This window comes from Dromiciops gliroides, chromosome 4, assembly GCF_019393635.1.
Source record: "Dromiciops gliroides isolate mDroGli1 chromosome 4, mDroGli1.pri, whole genome shotgun sequence".
NCBI lineage: Eukaryota > Metazoa > Chordata > Mammalia > Microbiotheria > Microbiotheriidae > Dromiciops > Dromiciops gliroides.
The window spans coordinates 190,555,275-190,579,347 of NC_057864.1; the positions used below are offsets into that span (position 1 = coordinate 190,555,275).

Consider the following 24,073-nt stretch of genomic DNA (forward strand, 5'->3'; position numbering starts at 1 on the left):
GGCATGTAACATTTAAGGAAAAAAAAGGAGCAGCATGAGTTCAAAGTTAGTCAACTCTGACTAACCACTATGATTCCAAATTTAACTCTCTTGGTATTACAGGTCATGAGCTGAACAACCCTCTAGGAATCCCATAGATGATTCATCCACTTGAATGAGAATGATGAATGTGAAATAGCAAAGAAGCAATTAGTGAGACTACAATGCCTAACTTTATTTTAAATAGCATGTTTTAAGGGAAGCTAATTCCAGAGGGGTGATAATAGATGTTTAATAACCAGCTAGTGACAGCTCCTAAGCAAAACCTTTAAGTCAGCCGACTGGCAAATAGTAATCTGTGTAATCAACATTTGACAAACAGGGGTTTTTTTCCAAAGAGACTCTGAAAATGAATTGAGGTTCCAGAAGCAAGAAAATATAATTTGTAGTGAATAAAACCAAGTTTAAAAAGCATTCTGGGGCAGCTAGGTGGAGCAGTAGATAGAGTCAGGAGGACCTGAGTTCAAATGAGGCCACAGACATTTGACATTTACTAGCTCTGTGACCCTGGACAAGTCACCTAAGCTTGACTGCCTTGGGGGCAACAAAGCATTCTGCAATCACCTTAGTCAATGGACAGGGGGAGGGAAAGTGAATTATGATAAGCTACAGTGTCATACACTGGCAAAATTCTATTTTCATTCAACACATTAAGAACTCATAGACCAGAGTACAGAGAAGGTGTCACCAGGAGCCACAAGGCCAGAGAAGTTGGGGCATTCATTAATAGAGCATTCAATAATGCATTCATTCCCAAAGAGTTATAAGTGATATTTCTTCCACGGCACAAGACTGACACTCAAACCACCCTAAGTATGGGTCAAACCAGTTATTCTGAACTACAATATGGAAAAAATAACATGCCTATGCCAAAGTGAACTCAAATGTAGACTTTTTCTAAAATGATCCGAGTTCATAATAGAGAAAATCAAAATAGATACTCTTTTTGAAGGCAAAATTAGTCCAGAAAATCAGGTACAGAAGAAGAAAACAGAAGGAGAAACTATAATGAATGAGACAAAGCAGAAAAAGCTTAAGAATGAAAGAAAAAAAAAAGAATGAAAGGAGGGGCAGCTAGGTGGCGCAGTGGATAAAGCACTGGCCTTGGATTCAGGAAGAACTGAGTTCAAATCCAGCCTCAGACACTTGACACTTAACTAGCTGTGTGACTCTGGGCAAGTCACTTAACCCTCATTGCCCTGCAAAACAAAACAAACAAACAAAAAAAGAATGAAAGGAACAGACACAGCTTTTCAATGAAAAGATTCACCATTTACATTTAAAGTTTTGAGTTTCAAATGCTATCCTTCCTTCCTTCCCTCCTCTTCCTCCCCTACCCCACCATTTAAGTTTAAAAGTAGGTTGTTTCTTAACTGGGTAAAGTACATAAAATCCACCAAATTTACATGTAACTAGTTCTTTAAGAACTACTTTACTCTGGGTATATGGGAGATGATAAAAACTATATATAACAGAACTAGAGTCTGCATGATGTGGGATTATTTTACATTTGAAACTACTCAAAAACGATCTTCTTTTGATAATTCAGTAAAATTAATTATGCTCTCCTTTAGCTGGGACCCAAAACGGATGCACTTTATACTGGATGCCATTCCATAGTGAATTTTAAGCTAGTGATGCTTTAATGTAAATCTCAATTCATGTAGGCTAATACCATATCACCATACTCCTCATTTTCTCAGAAAACAGTAGAATCCCTGACTAGAAGTTACTTTTGTATCTGAAACAGAAGATGAAGGGAAACACATTTTGAAACCTGCCTGTTGACACAACTGGCCAAGTCCCTTACAATTTCCTTTACATGAGAGAGTTGCACACCTAGACCTTGGGCTCATCACTTGGTTCCACTACCTCTCCAAGGAGTCAAAGAAAGCAATCTAAGAGTCTACTGTATAAAGACGCAATAGAAAAGTGGTCAAAGGAAATGAACAATTTTTCAAAAGAAGAAATGCCAACTATCAACCATCATATTGGGAAAATGTTCCAGGAAGCCAATAAGAGAAACACAAATTTTATGAAACAGACATTTCACCTCATCCCTGCCAAGTGACAAAGATAATTAAAGATGGAAATAGCCCCTTTTGGAGGGGTTGTGCAAGTCAGGCACACTAATATTGCTGGTAAAGATACGAATTGGTCTAACCACTCTGAAAAACAATTTAGATTATGTGAGAAAAGTTATTAAACTGTTCCTTCCCTTCAATCTAGCAATTCCTATTACTGGACATGTACTCTAGGGGAGCCAGAGACAAAAAGAATGATCTTGATGATACCAAAACATTTATAGCAGCACTTTCTGCAATAACAAAAAGCTAGAAATAAACTTGATATCCATAAACTGAGGAGTGGTTGAACAAAGGCTGGTATGTGAAGGTAATGGTGTATTTACCATCCTGTAAAAAAAAGAGAAGATATAATAAATTCGGAGAAAGACAGGAAGATTTGTATGGAATAGTACAGATTGAAAAAAGCAAAATCATGGGAACAATACAGACACAATGACTACATGTAAATGGAAACAACTCTAAAAGGCAGATGAACGCAGATTAAATTCAATGATCAATACTGAATCCAGACGACAGATGATGAAACAAATCTTCCTTTCTCTGTAATGAGAAGAGGGTGACAAATCACATGTGTCAAATGTAACATATGTGGGTGCTATATTGGCTGCTTTTCATTATTACAAGGGAAATGGAGGGGAAGAGCAAGGAGAAGTGTATATACAGAAACAATTATAATAGATAATAATTTTATAAGATAAAAATTTGCCTATCATGTTTCAACATGAACTATTAATTCCTATCTCCCTAGAGAAATGTTATAGTTGTATATACTACCCTAAACTACTGAGAGTTTTATAATATTACCATTAAGCAACATTTTTTAGCCTTTCAAATTCTGCTAAGGGGATTCTCCAATTCCACTTCTTTTCCAGGGACCACCATCTCTAAAGCTTATTTTGCTTTCTATTGCAGCCGCATGTCCACACACCACAGGACACTAGCACAAAGATAGCCGTTTTTTCAAATGATAGAATCAAACACCAGGTTTCCTCCAAAGTACACACAGCTCCCTCCATTCAACAAAAGGCACTTTACCTGAATTTCAGAATGGCAAGTCCATCTTAATGCTTCATGAAGCATCCCCATCAATTGGTAACTAAAGTGAATTTGTCCAGGCGATGTAAACTGTACAAATACAATCTGACCCTTAGGCGTTCCTCAAATTATAAATGTATTTTTCCAATCCTTTTTCATCTCTGAATACCATAGCCCCAAATACACAGATCTATGAGAATAAAAAATAGATTCTATATTTTCTTTCCTTTTGAATGATTTTTCCAAGCACAAAGGAAGCTCTCCTTTCTGAATGACTCTGAGAAGAACACATGTTTGACCTGCCCACCCTAAAACACAAAGCTTTCACTTCAGATAATATGAATGTCTACTACTCAACTGGAATATGAGGTCAGGACAAACCATTTAGGCCAGACACACTAACAACGGATTCCCTGTGGTGAAAGAGGGAGGATTTCCTTTAGGTTAATACTATTTGCTTTCTCTCACCAAAACATTTTCCACAGTAATCCCAAAAGGGCTGCTTGACTAATGGACTAGGACACACAGAACCATCAACAACCTATTAGAAAACTGAAAATCCAGTGGAAGAAGGCATGGTCTGGTTAGTTGGATCAAGATGGAAACAGTTAAGCAAAGGATTATTGAGTCTGGTGTTCATAGTTGTTCAGTGAATGCGTATGTCCATTGTGTTGAGTGACAACATATTATATTTCATAAAATATGGAATCCAGAAGGGCTAACCTTTCAGATCTCATAAATTTTTTAATGCAATGTCAATTATTACTTTTTTTCAATGTCCCCACCAATGGTGGAGAGAGGAGGAAAAAAGAAAAAAAAATCCCCTGTAATAAATATGTATAATCAAGCAAAACAAATCCCCGTATTGGCCATGTTAGAAGATGTATGTCTACACCTGCATCTTGAGCCCATTACCTCTTTATCAGGAAATGAAGAACAAGCTTCTTCAACAGTCCTCTAGAATCCTGGTTGGTCCATGCACTAATGTGAGTTAAGTCTTTCAAGACTGTATTTACAATGTTGCTATAAATTATTCTCCTGGTTCTGCTCACTTCACTTTGGATCAGTTCAAGTAAATTTTTATAGGTTTCTTAGAAACCACTCTTTTCATCATTTCTTATGGCACAACAGTTTTCCACCACATTCAAATACCATAATTTGTTTAGTCATTCTCCAATGGGTGCCCCCTTAAATTATAGTTCTTTATCACTACAAAAAGAGCTGCCATAAATATTTTTGTACACTATTCCTTTTTAAATCTCTTTTGGGGGTCTAGGCCTAGTAGTGATATCACTGGGTCAAAAAATATGCAGGATTTGGTGATTTGGGGAACATGGTCAAATTACTTTCCAGAATGACTAGACCAATTTTCACAGCAGCATTAGTGTGCCTGTTTTTCTATAGTTATTCCAGTATTTGTCATTTTTTACAATCTGATGGATGTAAGGAACTTTGGAATTGCTTTAATTGGCATTTTTCTAGTTATTTGCAACATTTTAAAAACATGGCTACTGATAGCTTGGATTTCTTCCTTTGAAAACTGCCCTGCCAATGATTATTTTCCAAAATAATTCTTTCAATATTACAACTTGATTCTTCCAACCACAGTTAGCATTTATTTAGTTTAAGGACCTCAAAGCTTTTTAAAAACCTGTAGTAATTGCTCTATGAGTCACTGAAGCTCAGGTAGAAAATGACCATGTTTTGTGACCAGATCTCATGCTACAGTACAGATAATGTACAAGTTTCTTGGGAGAAGGGACTAGCTCATATCCCTGGTTGCTTGACACCTAACATTGGAGCTATATTTGTGAATGAAACAAATCAACTGTCCAATTTCCAAAAGACTTACTGCAACTTGACCAGATATGGCAATGTCAATCCTCCTGCCCCTGTTCAGGTGACCACAGCTCTTGTGTGGATTCTATACTTGTGTGGATTCTATACTTGTGAGGGGCTTAATGAAAGGCTATTGACTGACCTATGGTGAAGTCTGTTAGAGTGCTACTGTTCCTAAAGCCATGCCCCTAAAGATCTGTTGATGTGGAAAACCGAGAACGAAATCTATGCTTGTTAGAAGACCAATCAACCAAGTAGCTTTGCACCTCATGTTTTCCTAAGACTAATAAATAATTTCCTAATATTAATAATCTCCTACTAATACTGCAGAAAACCCTCAAAACTAACAAAAGAGTAATTGCTGGAAATAGGCATAAAGGCAATTGTCAGAAATTTTGTCTCCATTATCAGCACCCATAAACGAGAGATAAATTATTTCAAGTCCCTGTAAGTGCTGAAGGAGAATGTCTCAATTCACAAAGTAGCTCTCCAAGGGCATTCTCTAAATAACAGGTATTCTGAAAACCTCCAGTAAGTTCAGAGTGGGGATGAGAGGAAACCTGGGTCCCAAGGAAGGTAGGAAATATAAGTGAGCATTTCAAACAGATTGCTCAAGTTTCTTCTCCTTTGCTCTTAAAAAGACTTCTAGCCTTCCTTTCCATTCCTTTCCTTCCATGAGGCCAAGTATAGAATGGCTCCTGACATCAGGAGCTCCAGATTGCACAGGGCAGCCCATGAGCTGCTTTCTCCCTATGGCTCTTGCCACAACCACCAACCAAGTTGGGTGTCATTGGGATCCACTTAGACCAGGAATTATGAATCTTTTTTGCTTCATGGACCCTAGTCCATGGCAGTCCAGTGAAGTTTATGGAATAAAGTTTTTAAATACATCATATAAAACACATAGGACTACAAAGGAAACCTATTATATCAAAATACAGTTATCCAATTTTTTTTTTTTGGCGGGGCAATGGGGGTTAAGTGACTTGCCCAGGGTCACACAGCTAGTAAGTGTCATGTGTCTGAGGCTGGATTTGAACTCAGGTCCTCCTGAATCCAGGGCCAGTGCTTTATCCACTGTGGCACCTAGCTGCCCCCCTATCCAAATATTTTTTAAAACAAGTTCATAGAGCTCAAGACAAAAACTCTTTAACTAGGGTGATCTTAGAGAGCTTGTGGTGGTCAAGACAGAGATATAGAGCAGATATGACACTAAAATGTTGGGGATGTGGTGAAGACAGGCCAGCCAAGACCATATACACCAAAGAGAAACTGCAAAGGACTAGCAACTGCAGGGAAACCTCAGAAACAATCAGATGGAGTTGGATGAATTCTCACACCCTAATCCTACAACCCCATCCCATTTTTTTCCTCTTTACTTGTCCAGTCAATCTGGCTAAATTCTATACATGTGATTCCTTCCACAATTCTTCTCTTCATGCCCTGGGCAGGAACAATGGTTGGGAGGAACGGAATGATCAGGAAAAGCAGCTCCTTGATAATTTAACTTTGTATCAGTTCTTTGGCACCTGGATTTTAATTGATCACATGGAAATGAAAAAGTCAATTACTTATGTCTCAGGGGTGAAGTTGGTTAGTTAAGAAGAGTGGCCAAATGCATGGTAGCAGCTTTAGAGAACAGATCAGTGATGTCCTGTTTTATTAAGTTTGGGGTATATTTGATATCCTATTCCTAGATCTGGATTGAATTTAGGGCCACTGTGTAGGTGCCAGGCACACCAAGTACCCTCTGAGAACAATGGATCTATGGAGGCCTTTGGAAAAGCCAGTGCATGGACCCTGAATCTACTCTCTAAGGACACCACTTAGTAGTTGCCCCAAAGTAGTGCCTCCTAGTGGCCCCATTACAATTTTTTTTTTTTTTTTTTTGCAGGGCAATGAGGGTTAAGTGACTTCCCAGGGTCACACAGCTATTAAGTGTCAAGTAACTGAGGCCGGATTTGAACTCAGGTCCTCCTGAATCCAGGGCCAGTGCTTTATCCACTGAGCCACCTAACTGCCCCCCCCCCATTACAAATTACATTCCCCAACTGATTAATTAGTTTTGCTTTGTTTTTGGGTTGGTCAATGAGGGTTAAGTGATTGCCCAAGGTCACAATGTCAAATGTCTGAGGCTGGATTTGAACTCAGGTCCTCCTGACTCCAGTGCCGATGCTCTATCCACTGCTGCCACCTAGCTGCCCCCAAACTGGTTAATCAGTAAAGTAAGAACTACCTGTTCAAGAGGGTTACTGCTTCTACCACAACAGGTCTTTTCTCACTTCACACTCCTTATCACAAAGAAGATACTGATCTGGGCTCGATCTAATCTGGTATGTCCTCAGGGGAATTTTATTGATTATCTGATAAACAATTCCAATTCCAACATGTTGTAACTGCTAGGCCACACGCGTGTTCAAAAATGATCTCTCAAGGCCCTACACTTCAATGGTTACAAATTTGAGGCTTGATATATATCGTTAATGTGAGTCAGAAATCAAAGAACTGCCTTCCGGATAAGTGTTTAAGAGTTGAGCAATTTTCATAAGGAGATAAGGTGAGTTAGGTCACAGGATCTGGACCTGGAAAGAACCTTAGAATCCAAAGGCCCTGTTCTTAAGCATGAGGGAACAGCGTAGTAGACAAACAATAAAGCTGAAGAACAAACATGTACTAAGTAACAGAACCAGACCCAAAAAGTGCTGAGCTCTCTTTTTCTGCCTACCGCTATTTCAAGGACTAGGCATCAGTAGGATCTTGGATATTCTCCTCCTGGACCATCTTGCTGTGCCTATCACATCAAAGTGCTGATGTTCCAATTTGGTGTCTTGAGGAACAGGGACGTAGTTTCATTTACCCATCCTACATGCCTAAGAGAGAACAAGCTGTCACCAAGGTCTTGTGTTCATGCCACACATCACTTCATTTCCTCAAGTGGGGAGCACACTGAAATCTACAAAGGGATCCTGTCCTTGCTGCAGGAAACCTCCGTGGGCAATATGCTCCCCAGCCCAGAATCACAAAGGGCGTACTGCCAAAGGGAACTTGTCAGCTCAGCCTGGGCACAACTCTTCCTGTGCTAGAATGTGACAGTGCTATGCCTGACTAGTCTGGAGATTTTCTGTGAAAACTAAAAATGCTCAGATTTAATAGGAAAAGAAGGAAAGGACAGAGGGCCTATTTTCTCATCAACCAAACAACATATTTAAACAGACACTGGCTTCCATGCACATTATGTCTGAATTAACTGAATAAGAAGACAACAGTGGTACAACTTCTAAATTCTATAAGAATGTTTACGAAATAGATGTTGTCATCTGACTCCCAGGTGTGGTTTTAGGCTGAAAGAGATGTCAAGGATAAAGAAATTCTTTGCTATGTTTATTTGGAATAGGTATTTTTTCCTCAGGGGCCACAGATTCATTTCTATACACCAAGAGCAGCATTAATATACAAATGTTGAATAAGTATAAGTCTTCCACATGACTCCTTAAATATCTGGATGCATTACGCCCAAATACATCACACCCATTTCTAAACATGAACAAATTCATATATATGTAACTCTGTGTGTGTGTGTGTGTGTAAAGAAATAAAATTAACTTAGGAAAGACATCTGAATAAAGGTTTGGAGTTGTTTCATAACCCTATCTAATCAAAAGTAAGAGCATAGTAAGGACTAAATATCTGGTGTTTCAGTGATAGACTGGATTGTAAACAATATACCATCTGTTTAAGGATTCAAATTCCCAATAATGTGAGCGAGCTAAGGAAGGGTTGGGATTGGCACAATGGGGTGAATGTCAATATCCTTACAGCTTATCCCCATAAGAGTGAGTTCTACAAAGCTAAAACAGAATAAAGACTATACATTAAAAAAAAAAGACTATACATTAAGAGATTTCGACACTTAACTATGAGATGTATCAGATATGCTATCCTTAAATTAATAGCTAAAAATCAATAGCTCCTCCAATTGATGAATAAGGGTAAAGATAGAAACCTTTGAAATTCTTTTTCCTGTTTTGTCATTGGAGTTGGGGTGGGGGAGTTACAGAATAAAAAATAACTCTAAAAGCAACCATTCCTTCAAATCTAAAAAGCATCAAACTGTAGTTTGCTTTTTTTTTGTTTTTTAAATAGCTCAAAATACTGAGAGGTTTGGCTATAATACTCTTAAAAAGGGCTATGGATTCCTTTAAGCATATCCATCAATAGGTAAAATAAAGTCATTACAAAATAAAATTTTAAAAGAGGACTTCCATGCAAGTTTTACAAACAGTCTTCCTCTAAAGCAGCTCTCTCTCCAGAGGGAACCATATGTCCTGCTCAGCATCTAAGGTTCTGGTTACAGAAGATGCAGATTTGTTTATAAAACCTTTACCTTTTACCCAAAATAGTTAGTTCATTATTCTTCAGTTATGTCATTACGTAGCACTTGAGAAATTTAAAAGGAAGACAGATAAAAACATGGAATTCCAAAAATAATAAGCAGACCTAAAGCAACTTACAGTATTTCAAATTCTGAGCTTGGACACTATTTATTTTTCCAGACTTTTCCTTCAAATACTAAAACCACCTTGAGAAGAAAGATCATTTTATCCTTAAACCATGGACTTACTAGTTCTTTTAAAAAAGCAGGCCACTATGTAGAAGTCACACCATTGATTTCTATTTAGAAGAGAATGCTTAAAGAGTGAAAAGAAAGATATTAAGAAAAGGAAGGAAAGAAGAAATAAATTGAGAAAAAAAGTCAAGGAAAAGGAAGAAATTGAGAAGGAAAGGAAAAAACTAAGAAAGAAAGGAAGAGGAAATTAAGAAAAGGAAAGAAAGAATAAAAGAAATCAAGAACAGGAATGAAGGTAAGAAAGAAGAAATTAAGAAAAGGAAAGGAAAGAAGAAAAGAAAGAAAAGGAATAAAAGAAATCAGGGAAAGGAAAGAAAGGAAAGGAGGAAAGAAAAAAGGAAGGAATGAAAGAGGAGAAAAAGAAAGAAGCAATGAAGAAAGGAATAAATAAAGGGAGAAAAGCAAAGAATAACAGGAAAGGAAAGGGGGAAAGGAAAGAAAGGAAGGAAAAAGGAAAATAAAGGAAGAAAAGGAAAGAAAGAAAAGAAAGAAAAAAGGAAAGAAATTAATAAGAATGAAAGGAGGAAAGGAAGAAAAATTAAGAAAAGGAAGGAAGAAAATAACCATTCCAGCATTTTCTTATCTAGTCTCTCATCTGGATGTGAACATCCACAAAACAGGATGGGGTCCAAAAAGGACAACTTGCAGAAGACTTTCAGCCTCCCTAAACAGGAGTGGCTTGCTCTAAAACGGCGGATTCAAACTTCACTTACCCTACCCTTCCACAATCCGGTCTATGCCTCATGCTCACCAAACAGAAAGAGAGGAAGCCCAAAGCGGCCACCCTGGGGTCCGGGCGGTTTCTGATTAGCAGAGCCCTTCCCCAGTGCAAACCCAACTCCCTCCCCCTCCCCCCAGAGCAGCACGTAAAACTGAAATCTCCCGCCTCCCCGCCCGCCTGAATCCCACTGACAAGCAGCCACCCCAAGCTCCCCGACTCTCCGCTCCAACCCCCCCGGCCGGCTCCGAACTCCAAACTCCCGGGCAATGCCCGCTAACAGCCCTGCCTCCCTGGGCTGCGTCTCTCGTCCGTGGGGCTGGAGCCCAGAGCCCTCCAAAGTTTCACTGCCGGAGGAAAGAACCATTTTAAGGCAAGAGGATGGGAAGGAGCCTGTCGGTCGCCCCCAGCCCAGTCCCTCCCGCAGGATCACCCCCTCCGCTAAGTCCTCTCCGTCTTTCCGTGTCTCTCCAACGTACTCACGCGGTTCCCGGGCTCCGGGTCCGGGCGGAGGGGAGGCAAAAGTAAAACCCGGGGATCCTGTGCATCGGGAGGTGTCCAGGGCGGGAGACAAAGGCTAGACGGGGAAAAGGCACCAGGCGGGCGCCCCCATCGCGCCGCTTCCAACGGACCCGCGGCGCTGCTGCGTGGAGAGCAAAGCAGCCAGTTCCCCCCTCCAGGAGGTGCAAGGCAGGGCTGCCGGGCCCCCCCGCCTGGCGCTGCCGCCCTACTGCCCCTCAGGCCCCGGGCCGCCGGGACCCCGCCAGCACCCGCCTCATCCGTGGGGCAGGACTGGGCTGGGCCGGCTGCGCGGAGGAGGAGGAGGAGGAGGAAGAGGAGGAGGAGGAGGGGAGGGGGAGGGGAGAAGGGGGAGGCAGAGGCCGCCCGGGCAGAGCAGTCGGGGCAGAGCCGGGGCCACCCCCGCCTCTTTTCCCTCCCAATTTGGGCAGCAGCCGCGCGCGCGCCCGCCGCCCGCCCCGAGGGACAAAGCGGGAGGGGACGGCGCGTCCGGCCCCGGGCTCTTCGAAGAAGCCGGGCCCGGCCCCTTCCCCCACCGCGGTCTTCCGAGCCCCCCCCCCTCCGCCGCTCCTCAGAGGCCCCTCTGGGCCCCCAGCATCCCCACAGCCGCCAGTTTTCAGTCCCCTCCCCGCCCTGGGCCCCCCCAGTTTTCAGTCCCTCCCCGCCCCGGGCCCCCCCCACTTCTGGTTCCACCCCTTTCCTGGACCCCCCCACCCAAGTCCTCAGTTCTTCCCCTGCCCCGGCTCCTGGTTCTCGGGGTCCTCTTCCCCGAGGTCCCCCCATTTCTTTCCAGCCCCTTCCCCGCCCCTCAGCCGCTCCCTCCCCGCCCCCCTGGGTCCCCTGGCCTCCTCCCCCCTCCCCGGTCCCCCGGCTTTCAGGGCCCCCCTCCCGGCGACCGGTCCCCTGCTCCCGGCCCCTCAAGTTTTTAGTTCCCCCCTCCATGGGTCCCCCAGTTCTTAGTTCCTCCCTCCTTCCGGGCCCCTCCCTCTTAGGCCCACCTCTACCTGACCCCCCTCCATGACTCCTTTTCCTCCCTAAGACCCTTCACTCTAAAGTTCCCTCCTTCTTGATCCCTCAGTCTCCCCTTCTCTGGAGGCTCCAGACCCCGCACTCCTTCCCCTTTAAGGATTCCCTCGGCCAAGTTCACCTAGTTCAGGAACCCTACCTCCCCCTTCAAGGGCCCCCAATCCTCTCTCAGGACACTCCCATATCCCCTTCAAGGACCCCCAGCCCCTCCTCTCTCAGGACACTCCCATATATCCTTCAAGGACCCCCAGCCCCTCCTTTCTCAGGACACCCCAGTTTCCTCTTCTAGGACCCCCTAGTCCCCTCCCAAGACACCCCATCTCCGTCTCCAAGAATACCCTCTCTTTCAGGGACCCCCTAACTCCAGTTCCGCCAGGACACCCCGGCATTCCCTTGGCAGCACCCCCCCCCCCCAGCCTCCTGGTGCCCTACAAGTCTCTCTCCCCCTACACTCCGCCTCCCCGCCCCTCCACCCCCCACTCACCCGGCCTGGGGGCCCCCGGAGCCTCCGCCTCCTCCTCTTCTTCTTCTTCTTCCTCCTCCTCCTCCTCCGGGCCCCCGGCCCGTCCAGCTGCCGCCGGCCGCCTCATGTGCACCTCATAGTCCCGCCGCCGCCCCGCCCCTGCCGGGGGTGGTCGCCTCCTCCGCCTTGAGGGGTCTTCGGGGCGAGGCCCGTGCCCGCAGCTCCAGCCTCCGAGCCCGTGCCCGCTGCTCCGGCCGCCGCCTCCTCCGGACCCTCCAAGGCGCCTGCGCACAGGGGCCTGGGCGGGGGCAGGGGGGTCCTGCCGACCGAGTAGCCGGGAATCGGGACCCAGCACTGCAGAGCCAGTGGGGCGTGGAGCCCAGCCTTGGAGGCACGCCCCTTCCACACTCCGAACACACGTGTGGAAAGTGTGTGTATGTGAGTGTGAACTGGGGATCTCCAAGCCCAGATCCTTGGGGGGCCCGGAGTCCGAGCCTTGATTTCCAGGGACGGGTGCTGGGAGCCAGAAGTCACTCGTGGGCACCCAGAGGGGCCTGGCTAAGCATGGTGCAAGTCGAAAGCTGCACTTTCTGAGGTGCTCCAAAGCAGGGAGGATATTCCAGTTCCAGTCCCCAAGTCTGCACTAGAACAAGGTCTAAAAGGAGCCACTTAGCCTGCTCCTGAAGCCAAGGCCCTTCCAAATCTTATCTCCCAGAGCCTGACATTTTGCTAACCTAGTTTCCTCCCCCTGAAAGGCACCCCTCCTCCCTCCTCAGCAAAATTCATCTCAGCCAGCCAGCCCCCTGTTTCCAGATAGGTCTTCACCAAAACAATCTCAGATTTGAGTCTGTTAAAAGACTTGCCAGGAGAAAACCCAAACCTTCCCCGGCTCCACTCTTGCCCATCCTGCACGTTATAAGCCTTATAGTTTGGGGAACTTCTTCCTTAAAACTAAACTGAATCTTGGATGCTTCAGCTTGAACCCTATTTTTCCTGTTCAGCCGGAGGCAGGCAGTTGGAAACAAGTTACTTCCTCCCCGAATATCAATCAGTTCTTTAGAGATTTGAAGACCATCAAGGGGGTCAGTAGCAAAGATGCTGGATTGGGAGATTCAGATCTAGTGTCGGCATGACTTTGGGTAAACCAGTTGCCTCTTTCATAGAATAAGGATGTGGGATAAATGACCTCTAAGATCCCTTCCCGATCTGTGAGTGACACTAGACAAAGTTATTTCCAACTCTATTCCTTTCTCAAACTTCCCTCCCCCACCTCCCCATGGTCTCAGCTGAGGAGGTCTCATTTCTTTCCTCTTCCCAGCCTCAGTTTTCTCATCTGTATAATGAAGGAAATGGGACTATATCCCTTCTAACTAACTTTATGGCTCTGTAACAAGCTGATATCCACGTTCCCCCTTTCATCTCTTAAGTCAGTGATTCTATATAATCAGACAAAACAGGGGGCATTGTCTTCAGTTCAGCCCTTTTGGGGTGGGACAGTAATAGGCTGTATGTAGCACATATACAAGAGAACAATCAGAAAGATGAAAAGATTCAAAACTATGTCACCCAGAGATCATTTGAAAGGGCAGATTTCATGCTTGAGGAAGTATGGAAGGGAGGTTAGGTGGTGCCATGAATGGAGCACTTGGTCTGTATTCAGGAAGACCGAATTCAGACACTAGCTGTGTGACCCTGGGCCAGTCACTTCACCCTGTTTGCCTCAATTTCCTCATTTGTAAAATGAACTGGAGAAGGAAATAGCAAACCACTCCAGTACCCTTGCTAAGAAAACTCCAAATGGAGTCACAAAAAGATGGACACAATTGACTAACGACTCAACAGCAATGACAAAAATGTGAAAGAGCGGTTAAACTTGTTCTGAGGCTCCTGGGGGGAGAATTAGGACCAGTGGGTTGTTAGTTACCAGGAGGCAGATTCCAGCATAGCATGGAACATCTAAGCCTCCCAAAATGGAATAAGCTACTTTATGAGTTAAGCAGGTTTCTCTATCATGGGAGATGTTCAAAGACCCACAGCAAGTCAGGGACAGAATCAAAAGTAAAATCCAGGTCTCTAACTTCCCAGCCCATGTCCTTTTCAGTTCAATTTACTAAAACATTCACTGAACCCCCATAATGTGTAATCATTCACTCTTTTTTCTACCGTGCTGGTACTTATAGGTAAGGAGACTAAGGTTCAGTGGATTGCCCCAGAAACAGTCATCTGCTGTTCTCTCCAGAAGAGTGTGTCTGTGGTCCACCTATCAGGAGCCTGGAAAAAGAACTTCCATCGTCCAGTGGAGGGACTGGCCCCTCTGCTTTCCAGCTGTTGGCTGGGGGGGGGGGGAGGAGTTTGAGGGGTGGGGGAAGGGAAGCAATGTTATGAGAACCACACCAACGCACATTCACCCAAGGCTCCAGGCAGAGCAGGATCAAAGGCTCGTTCTGGAACTAAAGAGCCTCTCTGGGGCTCTGGGGCTCTGGGGCTTGGGGAATTTCAGGGCCAGCTCACTGACTCCATTGCTGTCACTGTTTCCATTACGAACTTGGGGGCTCGGCCTGACTGGAGAATGCTCTCAGAGGGTCCTTTCTGTCTGAGGGGCAAGGAGAAAAGTGTGGGATCTTGGCAAGCTTCCGGGTAGAAGCCAGGAGCCCTGTCTGCTACAGGCTGCCTCCTCTGATGAAGGGAATTGGTCTGCAAATAAACTTTGTCCATAGAAAAATAATAATAATAACCAACACATATTATATATACATACATATATATATATATATATTTCAATGTTTTTTTTTTAAGTGAGGCAATTGGGGTTAAGTGACATGCCCAGGGTCACACAGCTAGTGTCAAGGATCTGAGGTTGGATTTGAACTCAGGTCCTCCTGAATCCAGGGTCTGTGTTCTATCCACAGCGCCACCTAGCTGCCCCCTATTTCAATATGTTTTAAAAGATTTTGAGTTCTAAATTTTTCTCCCTCCCTTCCCTCCCCCTTCCCCAAGACAGAAAACAATCTGATATATGTTATATATATATGTACATGTGTGCATGTATATATATATGTATATGTGTGCATGTGTGTATATATATATATATATATATATATATATATATATATATATACTCTCAGTAAGCTATTTACTTAGCATTTACTACCCCCATTTTATAGAGGAGGAAACTGAGACAAACAGGGTTAAGTTACTTATCCAGTTTTCACACACTGTCTTAGACAAGCTATAAAGCCTTTCTGACTTCCAAGTCCAATACTCTTTCTCTATACCAGATTACTTCTCAGTCAAGGGAGGATAGGGACGGGGATAGGGGCACTGAACTTATAGTTTCACTGGAACAGGGAACTCCCAGGTGAACACTCCCTCTACTGATGCAGGTAGGCACCCCTTGGTAACTTACATTCTTTGAGAATTACCTGGAGAAAAGAAAGAAAGGGAGGAAGGAAGGAAGGAAGGAAGGAAGGAAGGAAGGAAGGAAGGAAGGAAGGAAGGAAGGAAGGAAGGAAGGAAGGAAGGAAGGAAGGAAGGAAGGAAGGAAGGAAGAAAAAAGGAAGAGAGGAATTTCCTAAGGGAATTTCTTCCCTTTATCTCTTTGGGACTCATCTTCCCCATTTGCAAAGTAGGAATAAAAAAATGCTTGCCCTACCTACTTCATAGCTTTGTAAACCTTGAGGCACCCCTAGAAATGTGAGCAATAATTAGAGCTGGCTCTGGATGATATTAAAACGAAATCTCTTTTGTGACTACTCTTGGAGGTGAAGGGGCCAGAAGTGTGGGGCTGGCTGATTGATGTTAAAAGAATCTGTCACAACTGCCATTCATCCAAGGACATCTTGTCACCTCTAGCATGTTAATGTGGCAGTCATAGACAGGGTGAAGATAGGTGATTTTTGTGGGGGAAGGAGTGGTGGTTGGTATGGGGAAACTTGTGATTACCACTATCACTAATCAAAACAAAAGGACAGCTAGGTAGCAAAGTGGATAGAGCATTTGCCCTGAAGTTGGAAGGACCTGAGTTCAAATCTCACCTCAGACACTTACTAGCTGTGTGAGCCTGGGCAAGTCACTTAACCCCAATTGTCTTAAACATCCGGGGCCATCTCCAGTAGTCCTGATGTATATCTTGCCACTGGACCTAGATGGTTCTGGAGGAGAGAATAAGGTTGAAAACCTTGCACGTCGGGGCAGCTAGATGGCGCAGTGGTTAAAGCACCAGCCCTGAATTCAGGAGTACCTGAGTTCAAATCCGGCCTCAGACACTTGACACTTACTAGCTGTGTGACCCTGGGCAAGTCACTTAACCCCCATTGCCTGCAAAAAAACCCCAAACAAACAAAGAAAACCTTGCACCTCACTCCAATTCAGTGCAAATCATAACATCACCCCTATGTCACTGTCCTCTTTGAGAACGAAGGACAAATAACAACAAATCAAAATATAACCAACAAGAACTTTGCTAACAAACAATATTCACAAAGCCCAGTCAAATAGCAAAGGCAAATGGTGAGTTCTCTTCTACAGCTTCCCGTGTGACCAAAAATTATCCCCTCCCTTGCAGTGCAGAGGGGGTCTGGGCAAGTCAGCAGGCAGCTCTTGGCCACAGCACAGTAACTGAGGCCCCATTAGTCCTGGCTCAGCAGACTGGTGACACAGCAGGGCAGTTGTGAGACCTGACAGCCCTGGCTGAGAAGGCAAATTGCCAGCTAGAGAACTACCCACAGGACAGGTGCAACTTGGCCAAGCCATCCCAGCACAGGGAACAAGCCCAGGGCGGTGATGAATCCAAAAGTCACAGAGGCCTCAGAGTAGAAAGCCAGTGATGAAGCCCCTATTCCCCAGCACAAGAAGCTTGCAACAGTGGCCCCTGTGCCCCAGGAGCAGACTTCAACTTTATAAGTTTAAAAATAGGCTACGATATGAGAAAGAAACAGAAAAGGACCCTTACCATTGACAGCTTCTATAGTGACAGAGAAGACCAAAACACAAACAGATGAGGACAATACTGTCAAAATGCCTACATGTGAAGCTTCAAGGGAGAAGATGAATGGGTCTCAAGACCAAAAAGACTTCTTGGAAGAGCTCAAAAAGGCTTTTAAAAATCAAATGAGAGGGGGCAGCTAGGTGACCCAGTGGATAAAGCACCAGCCCTGGATTCAGGAGTACCTGAGTTCAAATCCAGCTTCAGACACTTGACACTTACTAACTCTGTGACCCTGGGCAAGTCACATAACCCCCATTGCCCTGCCCCCAAAAAACCAAAAGAAAAAAGAAAAAATCAAATGAGAGAGGTAGAAGAAAAAAAATAGGAAAAGAAATAAGAGTTCCACAAGAAAATTATGAAAAAAGAGTCAACAGCTTGGAAAAGGAAGCACAAAAATTGACCGAAGAAAACAATTCCTCCCTGCAGGAAAATAGGAGGGGAAGGAGATAAAGAGAGAGGGGCAAAAGAAGGAAGGGCAGAGTAGGGGAGGGGACAGATGGAAGCAAATCCCTTTTGAAGAGTGATAGGATGAAAGAAGATGGATAATAGAATAAATATCATGGGGAAGGGAATAGGATGGAAGGGAAACAGTTAACAATAGTAATCATGAAAAAGAGAAAAGGGGGAAAATTGTACAAAAAATATTTATAGCAACTCTTGGTGGAGGCTAAGAATTGAGAATCAAGGGAATGTCTGTCAATTGAGGAATGATGGAAAAAGCTGTGCTATATGATTGTAGTGGAATGGTCTTGTGCTACAGGAAATGACAAACAGGATGATGCCTGAAAAACCTGGAAAGACTAATAAACATCGATGTATAGTGAAGTGAGCAGAGCTGGGAGGACATTGTGCATAGTGACAGCACAATGAGCAATTGCGAATGATTTAACTACTCTCAGCAATGCAATGATCCAAGACAATCCCAAGGAACTAACGAGGAAGCTTACTATGCACCCCCAGAGAAAGAACTGATAAAAAGAACACTTGTGGATTGTACATATATAACCTGGTTGCGATCTTGTGGAGGGGGGAGGAAAGGGAGGGAGGGAGGAAGAAAAATTTGGAACTCTAAATCTTATGAAAATGAATATTGAAAACTACCTTTACATGTAACTGGGAAAAATAAAATAAATGTTTGTTGAAAACAATTCCTTAAAAAATACAATTGGCGGGGCAGCTAGGTGGTGCAGTGGATAAAGCACTGGCCCTAGATTCAGGAGGACCTGAGTTCAAATGCGGCCTCAGACACTTGACACTTACTAGCTGTGTGACCCTGGGCAAGTCACTTAACCCTCATTGCCCCCCCCCCCAAATACAGTTGGCCAAATGGCGGGGAAATTGGCCAAATGGAAAAGGAGGTACAAAAGCTGAGGAAAATAATGCCTTAAAAATTAGAATTGGGCAGATGGAAGCTAATGACTCCATGAGACACCAAGAATCTGTCAAGAAGAATCAAAAGATTGAAAAAATAGAAGAAAATTGGAAAGACATCTGACCTGTAAAATAGATCTAGGAGAGATAATCTAAGAATTATTGGACTACCTGATCAAAGAAATTGTCAAAAAGAACTTCCCTGATATTGTAGAATTAGAGGATAAAATCATCACTGAAAGAATCCACTAATCACCTCCTGAGACACCAAAAGGAAAATTCCAAGGAATATTGTAGCCAAATTCCAGAATTAACAGATAAAGGAGAAAATACTACAAGCTGCCAGAAAGAAACAATTTAAATATCATAGAGCCACAGTCAGGATTTACACAGGACCTGACAGCTTCAACATTAAAGGATCAGAAGGTGTTGAATATGATATTCTGGAAGGCAGAGGAGCTTGGATTACAACCAAGAATCAACTACCCAGCAAAATTGAGCATTATCTCAAAAGATGGACAGAAAAGATGGACATTCAATGAAATAGGGGACTTCCAAGGTTTCCTGAAGAAAAGACCAGAACTGAACAGAAAATTTGATCTTCAAACAGAAGACTCAAGAGAAGTATAAAAAGGTAAAGGGGGGGGGGAGTTATTCAATAACGTTAAACTGTTTACATCCCTATGAAGGAAGTTAATACTTTTAACTCTTGAAATCTGTATCTCTATTAGGGTATAGTTACTGAATAGACTTTGATGTGATGATATAAAGAAACTTAAGGGGCAGAATAAAAGGAGAATAGGGGAGGGAAGGGGAGGTGGAATGGGGTTAATTATATCATATGAAGAAGCACAAAAAACCTGTTACAATAGAGAGAAAGAAGGGAGGGATGAGCATTGTTTCAACCTTACTCTCATCAGATTTGTCTTAAAGAGCGAATAACAGGACAGCTAGGTGGCACAGTGAATAAAGCACCTGCCCTGCATTCAGGAGGACCTGTGTTCAAATCCAGCCTCAGACACTTACTTACTAGCTGTGTGACCCTGGGCAAGTCATTTAACCTTCATTCCCCCCACCCCCAAAAAAACACCCAAAACCAAACAAACAGAAAAGAGTGAATAACATACACAAGCATTTGGATAAAGAAACTTAGATTACACTTTAAGGAAGTAAAAAGGTAAGGGGAAAAGGGTGGTACTGATAGAAGGGAGGGCAGAAGCAGGGGAGGAAAGGGGAAAGAAAAGGAAGGGTGGCTAATAAAAGGGAGGGAAGATTGAGGGAGGCAGTGGTCAGAAGCAAAACACTGATGAGGAAGAATAGGGTGAAAAGAAAAAAAAAGTACAAAGGGAAAAAGATCTAATTAAAAGAGATAAGGAGTGTATTAAAAACCAGAATCCTGTTGTTTATAAGAAACACACTTGAAGTAGAGAGATACACACAGAGTAAAGGTAAAAGGTTGGAGCAGAATATATTATGTTCCAGGTAAAGTACAAAAAAGCAGGAGTAGCCATCCTTATCTCAGACAAAGCAAAAGCAAAAATAGATCTAATTAAAAGATATAAGGAAGGAAACTACATCTTGCTAAAAGGTACTATAGATAATGAAGTAATATCAATACTAAACGTATATGCACCAAATGGTATATCATCCAAATTCTTAGAGAAGTTAAATGAGTTACAAGAGGAAATAGACAGCAAAACTATACTAGTGGGGGATCTTAACCTTCCCCTCTCAGAACTAAATAAATGTAACCACAAAATAAATAAGAAAGAAGTTAAAGAGGTGAATACAATTTTAGAAAAGTTAGATATGATAGATGTCTGGAGAAAATAGAATTGGGATAGAAAGGAATATACCTTTTTCTCAGTGGTACATGGCACATAGACAAAAATTGATTCTGTATTAGGGCACAAAAACCTCACAGTAAAATGCAGAAAGGCAGAAATAGTAAATGCAACCTTCTCAGCTCATGATGCAATAAAAATTAAATGTAATAAAGAGCCATGGAAAGATAGATTGAAAAATAATTGGAAACTAAATAATCTCATCCTAAAGAATGAGTGGGTCAAACAACAAATCATAGAAACAATCAATAACTTCATCCAAGAGAATGACAATAATGAGACAACATACCAAAATGTATGGGATGCAGCCAAAGCAGTTCTTAGGGGAAATTTTATATCTCTAAATGCTTATGTGGATAACATAGTGAAAGAGGAGATCAATGAATTGGGCATGCAACCAAAAAAGGTAGGAAAAAAAAAACAAATTAAAAATCCCCAATTAAATACTAAATTAGAAATCCTGAAAATCAAAGGAAAGTAATAAAATTGAAAGTAAGAAAACTCTAGAATTAATAAATAAAACTAAGAGCTGGTTTTATGAAAAAAATTAAATAGATAAACCTTTGGTTAATTTGATTTAAAAAAAGAAAGAAGAGGGGCAGCTAGGTGGCACAATGGATAGAGCACCGGCCCTGGAGTCAGGAGGACCTGAGTTCAAATTCGGCCTCAGACACTTAACACTTACTAGCTGTGTGTCCCTGGGCAAGTCACTTAACCCCAATTGCCTCACCAAACAAAACAAAAAAAAGAAAAGAAAAGAAAACCAAATTACCAGTATCAAAAACGAAAGGGGTGAATTCACCACCAATGAAGTGGAAATTAAAGCAATAATTAGGAGCTATTTTATTCAACTGTATAGTTCCTCACAGTGGTGCAGTGGGTAGAGCGCTGAGCCTAGAGTCAGGAAGGCTCATTTTCTCCAGAGTTCAAATATGACCTCAGACACTAGCTGTGTGACCCTGGGCAAGTCACTTCACCCTGTTTGCCTCAGTTTCCTCAACTATAAAATGAGCTAGAGAAAGAAATGGCAAACCACTCCAGTATCTTGGCCAAGAAAACCCCAAATGGGGTCACAAAGAGTCAGACCCAACTGAAAAAGGACTCAACAACAAGAGGCAATGTGGTTTTAATGGATAGAGTGCTGGCTTCATAACTAGGGAAGATCTGGGTTCAAGCCCCATACATTCTAGCTGTGTGACTCCCAAGCAAGTCCTTTGAGCTCCTCTCAACGTCCTTGGTAATTCTCTAAAACTTGTTTTGTTTTGGTTTTTTGGTGAGGCAAGTGGGGTTAATTGACTTGCCCAGGATCACACAGCTAGTAATTGTTAAGTGTCTGAGGCCGGATTTGAACTCAGGTCCTCCTGACTCCAGGGTTGGTGCTCTATACACTGCGCCACCTAGCTGCCCCTAAAACTTGTAACACTTCAGAGAAGGTGCCTGCTTGCATTGCTGTAAAGTTTCTTCACCTCAGAGTTCAAGTTCCCTTAACCAATGAAATCATACCCTGCATGAGCCCCATCCCCTATCCAAAGACTCATGAAAACAGTTCCTGCTGCAAACCTGTGGCTTTCAGGGATAGTCCGGGAGAGGTGGTAGTTAGGTCAGAGATAAGACCCTTTGAGGCATCTCCTCCAGGCTCTGTCACTTCAGCCTGGAATGTAGAGCTTCCCAGGAGTTTCTTCTCTTCACCCTTCTTCTTACTTCTTAACTCTGTCCGGGAACATCCTGGTATTTTCTCCTCCTCCTGCACCTGGTTCCTAATCCCTCCAGCCAGGCCGCCTCTCCTAACAGCTCCTACTCATTCCTTCTCCCTCCCTTGCTTTCCTGGGACCTTGGCTCATGGCAGAATTCTTGCAGCTCTCCCACTTTTCTCCACTCCACACTCCCAGTCTAACCATTCTGTTCCACGGGGCCTACATAGAGCACAACTGTGACATAGATGATACTGAGAACACCCGGCATTTCAGTTCTACTTGGCTGCACCAACTATTAAGAAATGATAGGGGGGGCAGCTAGGTGGCACAGAGGATAGAGCACTGGCCCTGGAGTCAGGAGTACCTGAGTTCAAATCCAGCCTCAGACACTTAACACTCACTAGCTGTGTGACCCTGGGCAAGTCACTTAACCCCAATTGCCTCACTAAAAAAAAAAAAAAAAAAAGAAATGATAGGGGAGGAGGGGTAGCTAGGTGACACAGTGGATAAAGCACTAGCCCTGGATTCAGGAGGATCTGAGTTCAAATCTAGCCTCAGACACTTGACACTTACTAACTGTGTGACCCTGGGCAATTCACTTAACCTTCATTGCCCTGAAAAACAAAAACAACAACAAAAACAACAACAAAAAAAAGAGAGAGAAGAAAAAAGAAAGAAAGAAATGATAGGGGCTTAATAATGGGGGAAACCAATCTAGATGGGCCAAGGAACAGGAGATGAGTTGAAAATGGGACCAACCAAGGCTATCCTATCATTCCTATCTGCTTCTTATGGATTTTCTACTTCTTTCTGCCATTTCTCCAGTCGCTGGAACAATGGACCTCCTAGGGCCAATGAACAAGAAGGAATCTGGGTATCTGACTGTAGGAGAGATTGGTCAGATTCTTCTATCTTTCCATACCAAAGTCTTTAGCTCTAACATCTTTTTTTTTTTTCTGAATTATTCTTCATGTTGAATCTACATTCCCCAGCTTTCTCTTCTCACGGCATGTCCTCCCACTCCCACTACTAAGCTTGCCATTTCCTACACATCCCAGGCTGCCCTTATCCTTCAATTATCTCCCTAGCTCTGCTCAGTGTACCTTCCAACCCCTCCGTGGCTAGTGTTCCCTAAGTACTAGCCAGACTTTTGACAGCTTACAGCTCTATTCCTTCCCTCTTTGGCGAAACTATATATTGGATTTTTTTTTTATTCCAAGTTCATATCCTGAGTTAGCAGGTCCCAAGTTGGATGAGTATTATCCTCATTCTTGGTATATATCTACATTAGACTAAATCAAAGTTGGGGATGTGGGGGGGAACACAACTATGTGAATGGTCCTTTTCACCCTCTACAGATTCCGAATGCCTCATCCAGGGGAGTTCTGTGTAGGGCATTGGTGGAGGGGAGATGTGATCTCTGCTCCAAACTTTCCCATTGCATGTTTAAGAGAGCATATATGGTTTGCATATGTGTCCATCTCAAAGGATCATGAGTTCATTCATTCAAGTACTCCCTCCAATCGTGCTAATTATGGTATCAGCTCACAACCCATTCACCCCTTCTCGTTTGTCTGTGTTTTCTCCTAAATCCTTGTGATCAATCCAGCATGCTGGAGCCTTCCTTGGGGTCTTTTGGTGTTCTATGGGCACCATTGCAGCATTCGGGTTTGTATGTCTTACCCCTCAGCTGGTTCTGCAACCAGCTCACTTTCTTTTCTATCACATAGTTCTAGATGGTCTCCTTCACACTGTCTCCAGTACATGAGTCATTGTCAAGAATATGTTGCAACTTACTCACGCCCTCCATGTATGTCTCTTCTT

The 24,073-nt window shown here is 43.3% G+C and overlaps 1 protein-coding gene across 6 annotated transcripts in view; it reads right to left on the reverse strand.

Annotated features, from left to right (window-relative positions):
• Window positions 1–12,436, reverse strand: part of GJC1 (gap junction protein gamma 1) — a 37,602-nt gene extending 25,166 nt beyond the window's left edge. For 2 of the 6 annotated variants that reach the window (XM_044004280.1, XM_044004283.1), the window contains exon 1: window positions 10,825–11,045. The gene's annotated coding sequence lies outside the window, so the exon portion shown is untranslated. Of the gene's footprint in view, window positions 1–7,725; window positions 7,745–10,340; window positions 10,398–10,824; window positions 11,046–12,374 lie in introns of those variants that run through there. The other 4 variants (XM_044004277.1, XM_044004278.1, XM_044004281.1 and 1 more) reach the window with 4 other exon arrangements.
• Window positions 12,437–24,073: the final 11,637 nt, after the last annotated feature.